Source organism: Momordica charantia (assembly GCF_013281855.1).
Source record: "Momordica charantia cultivar OHB3-1 chromosome 9 unlocalized genomic scaffold, Mcharantia_2.0 BLBB01000009.1, whole genome shotgun sequence".
Lineage (NCBI taxonomy): Eukaryota > Viridiplantae > Streptophyta > Magnoliopsida > Cucurbitales > Cucurbitaceae > Momordica > Momordica charantia.
Genome location: NW_028275167.1, coordinates 17,328,081 through 17,347,438, shown reverse-complemented (window position 1 = coordinate 17,347,438; position 19,358 = coordinate 17,328,081). Strand labels below are relative to the sequence as shown.

The 19,358-nt window shown below is 32.7% G+C and overlaps 2 pseudogenes; both read right to left on the bottom strand.

Annotated features, from left to right (window-relative positions):
* Window positions 1–326: 326 nt before the first annotated feature.
* On the bottom strand, window positions 327–18,070 carry LOC148209108 (uncharacterized; annotated as a pseudogene).
* LOC148209109 (uncharacterized) lies at window positions 8,956–12,127 on the bottom strand (annotated as a pseudogene).
* Window positions 18,071–19,358: the final 1,288 nt, after the last annotated feature.

Genomic DNA, 19,358 nt, shown 5'->3' with positions numbered 1-19,358 from the left:
TACGCACTCCTTTAGGTCCATAGGCACGTTTTCTTTTTAATTTAGAGCCTAAAATTTAGGTTATGTTTAGTCCATACTTAATGTTCATATGTTATGATATGTAAATGTTCAGATGTTATAAATAATTACCTTATGCATAATTGATATTCGTGAGGCGAGCCTCTTGGTTAACGGTAGTTGCATCCTACTCTTGACTTGGACCCACCATAACTCTACAAGATAACATAGGATGCAAAATGAATCTCAACGTACATGAAACATTTGATTATGATCGAAATTGAAATGCATAAGTTGATATACTTATTCACTATCTTCATTATCAGAATCTAAATGTTGATATGAACTCGAACTATTTTTAGTAGATACTTTAAATCTTCTGAGTCATCATTTATAAATTCATCATCGTTTGAGGACGGTACACTCTTATTCAACTGTTGTAGAATATCTTCACGTAGAACAACACTAGGGTAGACGACATCTCTACATAATGTAGCATCCTAGATTGATTCATCAACCTCAATTGCATTAGATATTTCTAACAACTCGATTTAGTCATTTTCTAGGTCTCCATCTTCTAGAACATTTCATACTTGTTTGTTTGGAACAACTTGCACAACCTTCCAATCACAACCAAGCTTAGGATCGTTAATATAAAAAAAAATGTTTGGCTTGGGTAGCAAGGATGTAAGGGTCATCCGTATACCAATAATGTGATGTGTTGATTGACGGAAACCCTAAATTCATGTTTATTCTTTTCTTCTTGGCATCTGTGTCAAACTATTTACACTTAAAAACAATCACAAGTCTTCTTTTTGTATATTCTAAATCTAGAACATCATGCAGTACACCATAGTAATTCATTTCATCTCTTTCAGTTTCTCGAGGTACCATGACTCCACTATGTTGTGTAATCCAACGATTGTTGTTCTATACATTGAACATGCACACCATTGACAATGCAACTACTATATGAGCGAACTTGAGTAGCAGGCCCCAGTGCTATCGAGTAGATATCATGAGAGGCTTCTCCTCGTTCATGTAATGAGTACATCTATTAACATTCTACAAATTAGTTTAACTCATTATTGCAGCATAATTTTCATTATTGATAAGCATACTTACATAAACTCTAAACCAATTAGGAAATTGTAATTGTTGCCTTCTATATAAGTCTGATGTGTTGTTTGAGCTTAATCGAATCAATCTCAAATGATGCCTATATTTGAATAATAAAAAACAGAAATGTAAAAAATTTGCCCTTGATATATCGAACTTGAAATTTATAAAGATATATATGTACTTAAAAATGAACCTGCGATAAGATGCCATATCTGAACAGTTGTTCAATATATATCAATGTTCCATTTGTTTCTCATTTTCAGATAGCGTCCTCACAGTTGAAACCCCGAATGGTCGTCCGTGTTGTTTGAACACTTCAAAATCCCTACAAATTTCACCACTTGGAATCGAGTCATCATTACGTTCATCCGTATTGAATCTTGTTTCTATTCCAGTTAGATACAAGGAACAGAAGGTTAAAGATTCATTCATGACGAATGCTTCGCTATGGAACCCTCCAAATGAGATTTGTTTGGTACATAGTGTTTCAATGTCCGTAGGCTTCGCTCAACAGGGTACATCCAACTATAGCTAACTGGACCTACAACCTTTGTTTCATATGGCAAGTGAACTGCAAGATGCACCATTACATCAAAAAAAGCCGGTGGGAATATTTTTTCAAACTTACAAAGTATGAGTATAATATATGTTTGCAATCAATCCAAATCATTGATTCGGATTACCTTCGCGCATGGATCCTGAAAGAAATTACATAACTCAACAATAGCTGTACTCACATCCTTTCATAAGTATGCCCGAACAGCAATAGGAATAAGTCGTTAGAGAAAAATATGAGAATCTTGAGTTTTCAACCCCCATATTTTTCCATCATTCACACTCACATATTGTGATATGTTTGAAAAAAACATGTCAGGAAATTTTACTGATTTCAAGAACTTACAAAATGCCACCCTCTCACTGGTTGTAAATGTATACCCAGCATGTGGTTTTACCACTTTAGTTCCTTGCTTTTTCAACTGTAAGTCCTTTCGTATATTTAAATACTCATATCCAAACGAGCTTTTGGTCGTGTCTTTTGTTTTTCCCTCAATCTTCATCAGAGTCCCGAACAAGTTGTCACATACGTTTTTTTCAATATGTATGATATCTAACTTATGCCTTAACATTGAAGGGATTAGATCCCATAGTGGAAGCACAGGAATGCGTGTGCTTCGATCTTGTTTCAGAATTACAACAAAGAAAAGACAGAAGCATGAATAAAAGGAAGTTAGTGAAACATACATTTGAAGACAATTCTTCAATGTAGACACCAATGCCACCACAAAGTATTCCTCGCTATCCTCTGGATATTAAGAACTCGGTTTGTGCGAACCGTCTAATAATTGAGAGGGATATCGAGAGATTCTCTTTGGAATTTTGGAAACTCAACAATTGAGGACCGGGAACGAAAAGAAGGGGAGAACCTCCCTTTTTTATAAGGGAGAAAGAGTGGTTGTGAAGTCACAACTTCCCCACTTCCCACAATTAAAGGTGGGAACTGGGAGGTTTTCTTCCCATTTCTTTCTTTCTTTTTCTTTTTTTCTTTTATTTTAATTATAACAATTGTAATTAAAATAATAATTAATTAAACGAGATTTGTAATGGGTAGCATATAAGTTTTCTAGATTTAACAAAATAGCATGCCTTTTTGATATTTTCAGATATAACATTTTTTTGAAAATCCTGATTTAAAAATTTTATGTATTCCCAAATTACCCTTTTTCAGTTATCGCGCGTAAACTTTCTCAATTTCTTTCGTTATTATATATCAAACATATATCACATATATATCATTAGTATATTTGACAACATTAGTATATCAATAGTAAATCAATAGTATATCAGAAGTCAATCAGTTCTATATCAGTTGTATAATAGTAAATCACTATTTTACCTGCTTTAACCCTTTGTCTTATATATTTTTTATCAATTAGAAATCAGTAGGTATTGTGATGCATGGAAAATGAGAAAAAAATTTTATACTTACTCAAAAATGAGAAATTAAACTTGAAAGGAACGTGAATGTGAATGTCAATGGTGATTTTCGAAATTACTGTGAATGAGAAATCGAAGGGAAGAGGATGAATGAACAATCAATTAGAAATCAGAGGTAAATAGAAACTTAGGGTTTTTCTGTATATGAATAATATATCGGTGATATATCAAGTATACATCATACATATAATAGTAGTACAATTAAGTTTTATTTAAAATTCTAAAGATCAAAACGAAATCAGCAACAATGTCATTCTTAAAAGGTTTAAACATCATTCTTGGGTATCAACATCAACATCAAATCAGTAGAAAAGTCCATCAACCAAAAACTTAATGATTTAAACATCAAAGCGAACCAGTAGCATAAACCAAAAGTAGACTAATAATGTCATTCTTAAAATTCTATAAAAGAAGAAGCATAAATTCTACAAGCATAAGTTCCAACAGTCTAAAAAAGCGTAAGTTTCATTCTTGTATAATCCTTAGGAAAAAGTTTGGAACATCAATCTTCGTTCTTGGTGATTGTCGTATCTTCGGAGATAATATCTTTAAAGCTTTTCGTTTTTCCATAGACAACACTTTTGGTGTTTGTTTATGTTGTCTTTTGGGACGAACGACATCAACATTTTCGAAGATGTTTTTTAATTTCATTTTTCGTGTTTGTACCATTGCTTTTATCTGAAAAAAAAAATTATTTCATATATTAATAGTATATCAGAAAACATATTAGATGTAATACGTTCGAAATAATTGGTAGATATTATACTTATATCATAAGTAAATCAATTTCATATCATATGTATATCAAACATATATCACATATGTATCAAAAGTATATTTGTCAATCATAGTTATATCAGAAGTAAATCAATAGTATATAAGAAGTCAATCAGTTTTATAGCACCTATAGTAGTAGATATCATAGTTATATCACATGTAAATTAATTTCCTATCATATATATATCAAACATATATCACATATATATCAGGACTATATCTGTCAATCATAGTTATATCATAAGTAAATTAATAGTATATCAAAAGTCAATAAGTTCTATATCACCTATAGTAGTATATATCATAGTTATATCATAAGTAAATCAATTTCATATCAGATGTATATGAAACATATATCACATATATATTAGAAGTATATCTATCAATCATAGTTATATCACAAGTAAATCAATAGTATATCAGAATTCAATCAATTCTATGTCACCTATAGTAGTAGATATCATAGTTATATCAGAAGTAAGTCAATTTCATACCATATGTATATCAAACATATATCACATATATATCAGGAGTATATCTGTCAATCACTACTATATCGGAAGTCAATCAGAAATAATTTATTGTTGGTTTGGGCCTACAGGGTATACTTGTAATTTAGAATGTGGGTCTCCGTTTTTTTACTAAAAAAATGCTATATTTGAAAAACCCAAACCTTATTGCTATTTTTCTTATTTTCCTAACTTTTTTTGTCATATCTCACGTTGCCCCTTAATTAAATCTTATTTAATTACTTACAAAAAAATAAGTATTAATTAGTTAAATTAAATCTAATTTAATTTAACCAAATTAATATATCACATTAATTCAATTAAATCATATTTAATTATATTAAACTTAAATTAATCAACTATATTAGAATCAAACTCTAATATCCATCTATTTCATAATTTTGAATATAATTTAAAATTAACTTTATATTATAAATGTATCAATATACATTATATTAATTGTATCTCATACAATTAACCTTAATTCCCATTAACTAATTTCAGCAATTCAAATTTTTTTCAAGACTAAATGTTCCTAACTATCCTTTACAAGCTAGCAAGAAGACCTAATGGACCTGCAGATCGGAAGCTCAAATGATACGAGATTAATTGATTAAACTCATTAATCTTATTAATCAACATTTGTTAATTGTCGGTCACTCCACTAAAGACCCACAGTTGCACTCCTATCACTGTAAAATATTTTGCGTCGATGGATTTTGACCATCAACGATAAGTCAATCCTTTACGAGTGTTCGTAACCACAGTTAGGTCAAATTATCGTTTTACCCCTGTGTTACATCTTGTACCATAAGTACCATTGATCCTCTAATGAATGACCCAGTTATTGTCCAACTAATAACCAGAAATCCCTCTCGGGCCAGTGAGAGGGTGAAGCCCCTTGTTCAAGTCCCGGAGTCAGAACTTAAGAGAGCACTCATCTACTTACCATAAAGTCAGGAATGAGTGAATTCCATCTTGTGAAGTTATGTTCCCAACTGCCCACTCGGTGTCATCCCCAACATGGTAGGAATATAGAGTCGGCGACTCGGGTCACTCTCACCCATACAAATCAAAGGACGAGCCTAACAGGCAGGAGTATATAACTCACTTAGGATTGAGATCGAGTTACTTGGTCATCCTATTGAAATATTAATATATTAGCTAACGGTGTTACAACTAAAGATTAATTATTTTACGGTTCGGTCCTATACAAACTCATTGTCTCCACATGAACGACCTGGATGAAGTCATTTGTAACTATTACAAAGTGGGCCATATCCATAGTGTTACCAGGATAAGGTACCCAATCTTATCCATATACTATATACCCTTTAGGTTACTACTGGAACATTATCCACATGTATATCGAATATATACTGTATATATATACACTTTATATCAAATATATATGCTGTATATTAAATATATATTGTATATCTGTTATTCACTATTCTAGTTACATGACATAACCATGGATGTTAGTTTATTGGATTTGGGTTAATGTAATTCTAAGAGAAACATCAATAACAACTTTATTAAATGAATATTTGTTTTATGTTTACAAATCACAAGTTTATGGCATAAAACCCAACAAACTCCCACTTGAACTAAACTCTAGTGGGGTGTACAAAAGCTAAAAGTAATAGTGGGTTGTACAATAAATTACAAATACAATAAACTAGGGCATACATTATACCCTTTACAAGTCTTCCACTTACCCTAGACTATATTGTACATATCTCATAGGCCTAAACTTTCTAGATGGCCCTCGAACACTTTAGTCGTAAGAGCCTTTTTAAACAGATCAACAATTTGCCACAACACCACTATTATCACAATAAAGTGTGATGCACAAATTCATGTTTGGAACAACTTCCAAATCAGTTAAGAAATTTCTAAGCCACACCACCTCTTTTACTGCTTCACAAGCGGCAACATATTCGGCCTTCATTGTGGAGTCTGTAATGCATCCTTGTTTGATACTCCACCATACTACAACTGTTCCATTAATAGTGAACACTGACCCCGAAGTGGATTTTCTTGAATCCTTATCACTTTGGAAGACGGAATCAGTGTATCCTATAAGGATCAAATCCTTAGTGTCATAAATAAGCATATAGTTCCTCATTTTCCTAAGATTCTTCAGGATTCCCTTCACGGCAATCCAATGATACCTACTGACAATCTTTACTGTATAGCAAATGTCAGGCCTAGTACACAACATGACATATATCAGGCTTCCCACTGCTGAAGCATAGAGAACGTGTCTCACATCCTCAACTTCTTTAGGTGTCTTAGGACATTGTTCCTTAGATAGAGAGATTTTATGTCTGAATGGTAGTAAACCATTCTTGGAATTCTACATCGAATATCAGACAAGCATTTTGTCAATATAAGTTGTTTGAGGCAAGGCTAGCATTCTGTTCTTTCGATTCCTTATGATTTGAATCCTCAGAACAAACTGAGCGTCTCCCAAATGTTTCATTTGGAATTTAATTGCTAGCCACTTCTTAATATCATATAGAAAACCTACATCATTCCCAATGAGTAGGATATCATCAACATACAACACCAAGAAAACTACAGTATTGTTGATGATCTTCTTGTATACACAAGGCTCATCAACATTATGGTCAAAACCATAAGACTTGATTGCAAAATCAATTCTTATATTCCAAGATCGAGATGCTTGTCTTAATCCATAAATGGATCATTTATGCTTGCAAACCTTTTGCTCTTGACCTTGCTTAATGAACCCTTATTGTTGAGACATATAAATACTCTCTTCAAGATTGCCATTTAGAAAAGCAGTCTTAACATCCATTTGTCAAATTTCATAGTCATAAAATGTGACAATAGACAATAGTATTCTTATAGACTTTAGCATGGCAACCAGGGAGAAGGTTTCCTCAGTGTTCACCCCTTCCGTTTGGGTGTAACACCTTGCCACGAGTCTAGCCTTAAAGGTCTGTACCATTCCTTCGACGTCTTGCTTTCTCTTATAGAACCACTTACAACCTATAGGTTTGACCCTATCAGGTTGATCTACAAGGTCCCAGACAGAATTGAACTACATAAACTCTATTTCAAGGTCCATAGCTTTGATCCATTTGTTCTTATCAACATCTTTCATTGCCTTTTTGTATGTCAATGGATCCTCAACACCATCATCAGGTATGACGACCTTCGTTTCTGTTAAACCCACGTAACAACCTCTCACTACGTCGAGACACTCTCTACTTTTGAGATGTATGTAACTGACGTGATGTACTAACGCCATCAACAACTCTTGTTGAAGTGCTAACTTTATCAACAACTCTTGTTGATGTATTTGTAGCTTTATCAGAAATCTCATTTAACACAACCTTGCTTTGTGGTTTATGATCTCTAATGAGGTATTCTTCCAAAAATGTAGCAATTTGTTGATACAAACACTTTGTTTTATTGTGGATCGAAGAAGAGTCCACCTCTCGTTTCCTTGGGATAACCTACGAATAGGCACACTTTTGAACAAGATTCCAGTTTCTTCGAGTTTGTCACTAACACATATGCTGGACATCCTCAAATTCTGAAGTGACGTAAACTTGATTTATGTCCCCTCCATAGTTCAAAAGATGTTTCAGAACCACTTTTTGATAGAACTGTGTTCAAAATATATACTACAATCTCTACTACATAACCCCAAAACGAGGCAGGCAATTGAACATAGCTCATCATAGATCGAACCATGTCTAACAGGGTTCTATTTCTCCTTTCTGATACACCATTCTGTTGAGGTGTACCAGGTGCTCCGAGTTGAGATGTAATTCCATGTTCTATCATATAGTCTTGAAATCTTAAGTTCATATACTCTCCATCCCAATTAGATTGATGTGTCTTTATCGTCTTATCTAATTGGTTCTCAACTTCAGTCTTGTACTCCTTAAACTTTTCAAGGGCTTCAGACTTATGTTGTATTAGGTAGAGATATCCATACCTTGAATAATCATGTATGAAATAGATGAAATACTGATACCCTCCCCTAGCTTTAACATTCATCGGACCACAAAGGTCTTAATGTACCAGCTCCAAGGGTTCTTTAGCTCTAAGACCTTTTCTAGAAAAAGGTTTTTTAGTCATCTTGCCTTCAAGACAAGATTCACATGGAGGTAACGAGTCATCTTCTAACTCGCTTAGAAGTCCACTCTTAACCAATATCCCAATCTTATTCAGATTTATGTGACCTAATCTTAAGTGCCAAAGATAGGTATTTTCTTTTGGACAAGTTCTTTGCCTTTTGTGTTGAGTTTTAGCATTTTTTAACAACTCAGTATTTAAGATTACTGTAGTTATGGTTTGTCTTGATACATATAAGTAGTTTTCGAGTTTTGCATAACAAATATTAACACAATTTCATGAAATGAACACTTCATTTAATGAAAAGGAAATAGTATAACATTTTTCAAGTAGACAAGAAATTGAAATTAAGTTCCTCTTTATTTTGGGAACTACATATACATTGTCTACTAATATATATGTACTATTGTCTAAAGACAACTTTAGGTCTCCCACTGCGACTGCTAAGACGACATCTCCAGTTCCGACTTTGAGAGTCATCTCACCAACATCAAGCTACCTTTAGAAACTAATTCCCTGAAAAGAAGAACAAACACGGTTAGTGGCCCCTGAATCTGGTATCCAGGTAGGATCATCATTCTCCACTAAGCAAGTTTCAAGAACAAGTAAATCATATTTACCTTATTTGGCTTTCTTCTTTTCATCCAAGTATTTCGGGCAGCTTCTTTTCCAGTGTCCATCCTCGTTGCAGTAGAAACATTTTCCTTTGTCTGCAACTTTGGTCTTGCGCTTCTTGGTAGCAGCAACAGCAGTAGGGTCAGCTTTTAGCCCTTTACCACTATTCTTCTTCTTCTGGAAAGTCTTACTTCCAGAAGAAGAAAGTACAAATTTGTTTCCTAAGGTCGAACCTTGATGGAATCGTTTTAAGGTGACAACATTGTCCTTCCCTTCCTATCCCTTATTTTTCATAAGAAACTGAAAAATCTGTAACTCGTTTAAGAGTGTGGTAAGGTTGTACTCTATCTTGTTCATCACAGCATTGCTGTGAAACTATAACAAACTCTTCGGAAGAGATTCCAAGATAATGCTGAGTTGGATACCCTCGTCTATGACAGCACCATTCACTTCAGCCACATTAAAGTGGACCATCACATTGAGAACATGTTCTCGTACTGATGTTACCTCTTTCATATGTGAATTGTAAATGAACTTCAGGGTATCGTACCGGGCTTGAATGGACGGTTGTCCAAACATGTCCTGCAATGAGTCCATGATCTCCCTTGCGATGACCATGCTCTCATTCTTCTTGGCCAGCACATTAGATATGTTTGCCAAGATGTAGACCTTTGTCTCGTCATTGACCTTGATCCATCTGTCATGGGCATCCCAAGTAGCTCAGACTGCATTAGGCATGGGAGCCTGAGGACACTCCTCAGTTTAGACGAACCTAAGATCATCTACCACAAGTATCGTGTTAAGGTTCGTTTTCCACTGTGTGTAATTTTCGCCATTGAGTTTTTCAGCAGCAAGTAGGGAAATAGATTGAGACATGCTGAAATATAAACAAATCTATATATGACACTTGCACTACCCATTAAAGCCACAATGAAATTTAGCAAAAAGTAATAATGCATCCTATAATCAAGATTATTTTTGCAGCAATGCTTCAGTGATTTAAGCAACAACTACTGTTGGGCAGTGAACTACTCCTTCACTAAATTAAGACATTCTCAACTAAATATTACACCAGAATAACTATTATTCCTATAATAGTTAGTCACTGTTTGTTTGGTCAAGAAGTTATTAACTAACAGAACAACTTCCCGTAAGTGTAACCCGCCATTTTCAGACTCCAGAGGTCTGCCCCAATAAGCCTACCGTAGGGAACGACAAATATTGGTGCAAATCCTAAGAGACCTTATCCATTTATGGAGTTCGCCCTGATTTTGATTCCATACAACAGACTCTCCGCAGGAGTGGTCGCTCCAGGACGACACGCAGGCCGTGTATGAAACCTCACGTTGCAAACTAATAGCGGAGACCGCAGGATGTGTTGTCACACGTCCTTCTCCCACTTACTATGAATACTTTCTCCATTCACCTTGGTATTCAACCATGCAAACACCTTCCGTAGGGAGGCCGCGCCTAAGGCGACACGAGGCCGAGCATGGAACTCACGGTATGAAGTTATACGGAGAACGTGAGGGAAAGAATATATATATATTTATATACCGCATATAACTTATATACTTGGCTATTTTATATATACCTAATCCTGACACTTAGTATCTTAAAAACTAGGGTTTATTACTTAGGTAAATTCCGACTAAATAAAATTATCTAAGTTTATTAGTTTGCCTAATATAACTTTTATATTTGATTTGTTTAACACTAATGTTTTAGTTCATTAAACACTTTAATGAACTAATAACATTGTTGCATGCTATAAAATATTGACAAATTCAACCTCAGGTCGGTTCCTATGTAGAGGTATTCCTTTACGGTCAGCTTAAGTACCTCAACCTAGACTGAATCTTCCTTAGACAGGGTTCCCTTATAGGCAATATTTTATATTAACCTTTTATTTTGTCGTTTTACACCTATTTAAAACCAAAAAGTAAAATGTATATAACCTAAGGTATAATTAATTTCAAACCCCCTTAAAATTAATTATTAAGGACTTAAGGTGTGCATGCAACTCTTGACTGCAGACTTTAATTTCTATTTACCAAACTAATAACACTTATAAATTTAATGAAATTAAAACTATAATCATGCATCAATGACATACATAAATATAACATTTATATTACTAAAGTAATTTCATGCTCAATGCAACTTTATTTTCATCTAATGAATACAACACTTATATTAATTAATTATGAAAATAAATCATGCTATCATACATCAGAACTATTATATACATATGATGCATGAACATGCTTAACCTATGGTGGAATTTCAAACTATATGGCATACTTTATGCTACATGTATAAGTAATTAAGTATACATTCAAAATGCATAATAATTAAATAGCAAAATAGACCGATTTTTGTCTTCCTATAAGAAATGAAGCGAAAACAAAAAACAATAATAATTTTTTAAAACGCGGCGCCTAAGCGCCCGAGCCCAGCGCCTAGGTGCTGCCCCCCCACCGCTGCAAGCCTGAGCTCTCAGGTTTCTGCAACTCTGGCGGCGCCTAGGCGCTACCCCCAGCGCGAAGACGCTGTCCACCCGGTTTCTCTATTTTTCTTCACTTCTTTGGTTCTCTTTCACAGCAACTCCTTGCCAAGAACGAAACGAACTTACAGACTCGATTTACAGGATTAAACGCCCAAAACAACGGGACTTTACATTGATCAAATCAACAGAAAAACTATAAATCTAATGTCAAAACCCAAAAACATATATTTGCAAACCAGATATATCAAATGTAGAGAAAAACACCCACAATGAAAAGACATAAGCATGAATAAAAAGGAAGTTAGTGAAATATACATTTGAAGACACTTCTTCAACTTCTTCAATGTAGACACCAACCCCACCACAAAGTCTTCCTTGCTATCCTTTAGATGTTAAGAACTTGGTTTGTGGGAACCATCTTATAATTGATAGGGATATCGAGAGATCGAGAGAGAGAGATTTTCATTGGAGTAATAAAACTCAACAATTGAGGACCGGATAACGAAAAGAAGGGGAGAACCTCCCTTTTTATAAGGGAGGAAGAGTGGTGGTGAAGTCACCCCACCCACCACTTTCCCATTTCCCACAATTAAAGGTGGGTAGTGGGAAAACCTCCCCCGATTCCCACCATTAAAGGTTTTCCTCCAATTTCTTTACCTTTTTTTCCTTTTTTTCTTTTATTTCAATTAAAATAATTTTAATTAAAATAATAATTAATTAAATCTAATTTAATTAATTACAAAAAAGTAGTATTAATAAATTAAATTAAATCTAATTTAGTTTAACCAAATTAATATATCACATTAATTTAATTATATATTATTTAATTAATTAAACTTTAATTAATCAACTATATTAGAATCAAACTCTAATATCCATCTCTCTCATAATTTTGAATCCAATTCAAAATTAACTTTATATTATAATGGATCAGCGTACATTATATTAATTGTATCTCATACAATTAACCTTAATTTCCTTTAACTAATTTGAACAATTTAAATTTATTTTTCAAGACTAAATGTTCTTAACTATCCTTTATGAGCTAGCAAGGAGACCTAATGGACCTACAGATTGGAAGCTCCAACAATACGAGATTAATTGATTAAACTCATTAACCATATTAATCAACATTTGTTAATTGTCAGTCACTCCACTAAAGACCCACAGTTGCAGTCTTCCCACTGTAGAATATTTTGCGTCCATGGATTTTGATCATTAACGGTAAGTCAATCCTTCACGAGTGTTCGTAACCACAGCTGGATCAAATTATCGTTTTACCTCTATTTTACATCTTGTACCTTAAGTATCGTTGATCCTCTAATGAACAACCCGGTTATGTTTCAACCAATAATCGGAAGTCCATCTCGGGCGAGTGAGAGGGTGGGGCCCTTGTTCAAGTCCTAGAGTCAGAAGTTAAGAGAACACTTATTTACTTACCCTAAAGTAGGGAAGGAGTGAATTCTATCTTGTGAAGTTATGTTCCCAGCTTCTCACTCGGTCTCGTCCCCAACATGGTAGGAATATTGAGTCGGTGACTTTGGTCACTTTCACCCATACAAATCAAAGGACGAGCCCTAACAGGCAGAAGTGCATAACTCACTCAAAATTGAGATCGAGTTACCTGGGCATCCTATTGAAATATTAATCTATTTGCTAATTGTGTTACAACTAAAGATTAATTATTTCGCGGTCCAGTCTTATACAAATTCATTATATAGGATACCCCCACTCGCATGTCTCCACATGAACGACATGAATCAAGTCATTTGTAACTATTACAAAGTGGGTCGTATCCATAGTGTTACGAGGATAAGGTACGCAACCTTATCCATATACTATATACCTTTAAGTTACTACTGGAACATTATCTACCTGTATATCGAATATATACTGTATATATATATATTATATATCCAATATATACGCTGTATATTAAATAGATACTGTACATATGTTATATACTGTTCCAGTTACATGACTTAACCTTGGATGTTAGTTTATTGGATTTGTGTTAATGCAATTCTAAGAGAAACATCAATAACAACTTTATTGAATGAATATTTGTTTTATGTTTACAAACCACCTGTTTGGGGCATAAAACCCAACAAACATAATTTTAGACCAATAAGGAAGTTCGAAGAATATACTTTTCTTAGTCCACTTAATAATACGCTTCCTTTTCTTATCTTTTCTGGATGGATGTTTATATAACACTAGAAAGTTGAACGCAGTTACTTGTTCTATGATTTGATCTCCATCCATTACAATCGGTGGAGGTCTATACTCAAACTTACCATCATGTTACTTACTCTTGTGCCAACTATGATTATGTGGAAGGTAATGCCGATGTCGCATGAAAGAGATTTTTCCTCTTATCCTCAATGAGGATGTATGTTCTTTAGAAATAGGACAAGCTTGATAACCCTTAGAACTCCATCCCGACAAGTCTCCATATACAGGAAAGTCATTAATAGTCCACAACAAACATGCGTGTAGTCGAAAGTAATTCCCAGTTGTGCAATCATAAGTGCGCACGCCATTTGTTCATAACTTTTTCAACTCCTCAATCAATGGTTGCAAATACACATCAATTTCTTTTCTTGGAGATTTCAATCCAAGTATGAGCAGAGACATAAAAAAATTTGATTCTTTCATGCATTTCCAAGCAGGTACATTGTATGGGATAAGCACCACAGGCCACATGATGTAGGAATTATTCATATTCATGAAAGGATTAAATTTAGTAGAAGCTAATCCTAACCGAACATTCCTTGGTTCTGAAGCAAAATGAGGAAACTTCCTATCTATGTGTTTCCATCCTACAGCATCACACACCATCAGTTTCAACTCGTTTATCCTTATGCCATCTAATTTCATAAGCAATATATTTTGATGAAAACAATCGCTTCAACCTACGTATTAGTGGAAAATGACAAAAAACCTTATGTGGAATCTTCTTACCTTTTCCATCATTTATTTTATATCGAGACTCACCACATATTGGACAACTTTGACAATCAATAAATTCTTTCCAAAATAATATACAATCGTACTTACAAGCATGAATTGACCATATTTTAGCCCTAAGTACGTAGTTTTCTCTTAGATTCATAGAATAACGAAGAATAGATGCACCAGGTGGATATGCATCTTTCAACAATTCTACTAACATATCAAACTATTTGTTACTCTAATTATTGAGACCTTGATATGCATCAACTTCACCAAGAAGTTCAATGAGGAAAGTTTTGTACAACCAGGGTACAACTGATTACGTGCTTCATTCATCAACTCCTCAAAATTGTTTGAAGTATCTCTTTCATCAACATTAGCTTCCGATTCATCCTCATAATCCGACTCATCATCTACATCCTTTTCCCTTCCAAATCATTTAGAAAATCAAGCATCTCATTGTCAACATTGTTAACATTACACTCTCTAGTTAATTCATCATCTACAGCAGAAATTGTCTCTTTGAAATCGAGTTAAGTTGGTTGGTTCTCCATGATAAACCCATTGATTGTATGAAGGAGATATTCCATATGTAAATAAATGTCGTTCTACTCCATCCAATGATTGTGCCATTGTAACAACCGAAAAAAGTATAAATATATATATTTAAATTATTATTTTAATTAAGTTCTTTTCTTTATTCTCTTAAAAAATATAAATTTTTGTTTTAAAAATTATTTTTTTAAAGATCATTTGTTCTTAGAATTTAAAAAAAAATAAAAAGAAAGAGTTTTATTAAATCTTTATCTTTTTACTATCCTTTTTAAATAAGGATTCATTAGGGTTTGTTATAAAAGCCCTTAAACCCTAGGTTTTATTTTCTTAAAATGTTAGACCTAGTTTTCTCTTCAAGAGAAAAAGAGAACGAAAGAAGAATAATTTTGGTATTTTCTCTCATTGTTTTAGTTTATTTTTCTTGATTTGTAGTTCTTTAATTCAGTCTATTGGGAAAAGTTTTGAGGTATTTGTTTTTTAGAATAAAAGATTTTAAGGACTTTTTACCCTAAGAATTTTCCAGAATTTTTGGTTTGAATTTTTTTGTTTATAAGACTGTTTTTGAGCTATTTTGAGGCTCTTTTCACATAAAAAGTTTACCTATTTGTATCCTATAAATTATAGTTTGTTGTTATGATTTTTACATGAAAAATTATATGTTTTTACCAAATTTTAAAGGTTTTCTATAAAGTTTTCAGATCTGATTTTTCTATAAAAATCAATAAATTGTTAATTGTTTTATGAAAAATTCTTGGAAGTTTGATTTTATAAAACAGAAAAAATTTCAGATTTAAAATCCCCAAATTTTCAATTGTTTAGAAGGTTTTTAAGCTGGTTTTATTGAGAAACTTTTTGTAAATTTAGTTCGTATTGATTTATATTGATTCTTGTAATTTTAAAGGTTGTTATGGTGGATTTTAGAGGCTTTTTAACCTAATTTTCAGATCTGGTTTTGTAGCCCCAAATCCATACTTTCCTAATTATTTTGTTTTGAATGGGAAAATTGGGTAGATAAGATTTGGGTTAGTAATTGGTTGAATTTTAAATCCTTGGATAGGATTTAAGAATTGATTTTGGATATTGGTTGTTTCTAGGCCTCTAAGTTGACAACTACCAAGGAAGAAGTTAATTAGATTCGTAGGATTTCTGAAAGTGGTAAGTAATTTGTCATATCCCTTCAAAAAAGTATTGTATGTAATTTGTCATATCCATTCGAAAAGTATTGTAAGTAATTTACCATATCCCTTCGAAAAAGTATTGTAAGTAATTTGTCATATCCCTTCGAAAAAGTATTGTAAGTGATTTATCGTATCCATTCGAAAAGTGTTGTAAGTGATTTGTCATATTTCAAAAACTAAAATGTATTTTGGATTTGATAGGAAGATTTGAAATTGATATCTTGCATATGGATTTGAAAACTAATTTGGCAATTAAAATTATATTTATTTGCAAAGTATTTGAAGTATTTAAATGATTTGATAAAGTTTTGTTTAGATTTATTTAAAGGTTTGAAATTGATATTTTGTTTATTTGTGAAATATTTGAAATCATGTTTTAAAGGATTGATAAAGTTTGTTTTAAATTAGTTCAATGTTTTGAATTAATTTAATATTAAAAGTAAGTATTTGTTTTGCATTTTATTTGAAAGATATTTGGATTGATTTGATACGGCTATCCGGATATGCCATGATTTTGTTTTGAGGAACGTTTTGCTTATTTGGTGTAGTAGCCTAATTTGGAATTGATGGATTTCTGTTCTGGCTTATTTGTGGGAAGGCACTTTTGTGGTTTGGCATTCCTTGGAATGAAGATTCATGTGTGTGTGTTATTCACTCACCTGGCCTCACACTTAAGTAACTCTGTTCTGGTCGATATTATTTCGACAACTCTGTTCTGGTCGATATTATTTCAACAATTCTGTTCTGGTCGGTATTAATTTTACGACTCTGATAGAAGCTTCTGATTGATTGGTGTTACCGACGGGTAACCACATATGTTCTGTAGGCTACCAAAATAATGCAACCTTCCACTCTGATTTTGAAAGTATGAATGAATGTAAGATTGTTTTGAATGTTTGAATGATTTAGTTATTCAAAAGTTTGAAAGTTGTACCAAGTGTTTTAGAATGAACTTTGAAAGTTTTGATCGAAAGAAAGTTTGTTTTGAAGGATTTGAAATTTGATCGAATGAAAGTTTGTTTTGAATGAATGGAAGTTTGTTTTGAAAGAATGAAAGTTTGTTTTGATTGACTGGACTTTTTATCTTATTTGAAGTCTCTGTTTTCGAAAATCTAGTTTATTTTTGAAAGTTTTGAAAATTGTACTAAATATTTTTAAAGGACTTTAAAAGTTTTGATTTGTTCGTTTTTTTGTTTACGAATGTTTTGAAAGGAAAATGAATTTTGAAATTCGATATGGAAATTGCTTATTGAGTATTTTTGTACTCATTTTTTTTCTGTTTTCTAAATGCTTTCAAATGAAGGTTCAAGTGACTGCTCAAATAGTGATTGAGGAATAGCGTTCTGGCATGAGGAGTTGAAATCTTTAGTATTTTCCATTGTTTTTAGCTTATGAGAACGTAGTTAGTTCTGGTAGTTATTCCTTGGCTTTATTATAGTTTTAAAGGTTTTTTTTTGTGTCAAAGTTGGACTTGTCCTTATCTTTTGTCATAGTATCGTATTAAATAAAGAAGTCTTTTCATTAATTTAATGTTTAGTTGGTTACGCTTCCGCATTTTGTCAGAATGACTGTATTGGAAAATACGGGTTGTTACAGCCATTGAGTTATGACAGTTCTTACACGGGCATATTGTTTTCCCCCTCATTTACATGGCACTTTGCCACTTCTAGAAATTGTGCAACTCCTTCTATATAATATCTTGAGAATCTATCCCTAAGCTTAATTAAATCCTTATTCATTGTCCAATATTTCTTTTAAACAAATTTGTAAATGTGTATAGATGGACAAAGTTTAATCCTGTAGGAATTAGGACAAAAATTTAGACTAATTTATTTTCATAAACCTAAGGATAACACCACAATTTCTAATGGCTCAAGCTTGGAGAGAAATATTGAAATTTAACTTAAGAATACTTAACTCTTTTTTTTTTTAATAATACAACTTATAAAGTGGGAGTTAGTATCTAAGCTTTTGACCCATGAATGATCGAATCCCCAACTACGAATAACGTCTCAGAAATTAGTTATGGATCTCCTAACAAGAGAGGACAAATTTTTTTATTAAATTCCCAACTAATTTTTGTACAACTTTTCCACACTTAAATTCTTAATCCAACATGAGTGACAAACTATTCCCAACTAATAATTCAAGGTAAGAATTCTTCACAAATTTAACTTAAACAAGTGTCACTATACAGGCTTTGAATATTGGTTCCACACCATCAGTAGCAAACAAAAAGGAGAATCATCCATCAATATCGTTATGTAAAGCAGGAACATTCTAATGAGCAGGAACGAACTTATATTCTGATGAAAGGGTAAAAGTTTAAGATAAGATTCTCATTGGATCCAATAGGCCTAAATTTGTGCAATAAGATAATTATAAGTGGAGCAAATGTATCACATGAAAATAACATGTACACGTCATTTTTTTCTAATCATATATTTTAACTCGAAAACGTAAATACTATCACCTAATCAAATCCAAATTTACACTTAAACCGATAAAAGTCCAATTAATTTAAAACTTTGAAAGTTTCCTTATTACATTCAATTTAAAAGAGAAACTAAATTGAATAAGGTGTGGATTTAGATTCAAGCTCCCACTTCAAGTGCTTAAATCAAATAAAGGGTTCAATTGAGAGTAGCAGAGAATCTTAGATTGATTTGGTGGACTGGTTCAATCGAACTCAATTGGATTAGGCTTCGTCGGATGGTTCAGACGGCTAGATCCATATCACCTCCTTAGTCTAACCTTAAGTGAACCTAGTACGATAACTTCACCCATAACAATTTGTTCTACCCTTTAGTTTCTTAAAACTAAAGTTACTAATTATTCAAAATTTTAGGCAATATTTTATGAAAAATATTTAAGTTCTTATCTTCTTACTCGCCACCATTAAAATATTGATAGCTCATTTATTTATTTTTTTAAAAATACATTTTCGGTCTCTTTTAGCTATTCTATTTTCATTGATAACAAGTTGAAGAAGATTGGGTAAGGATCTAAATACTATTTAATTTTAAA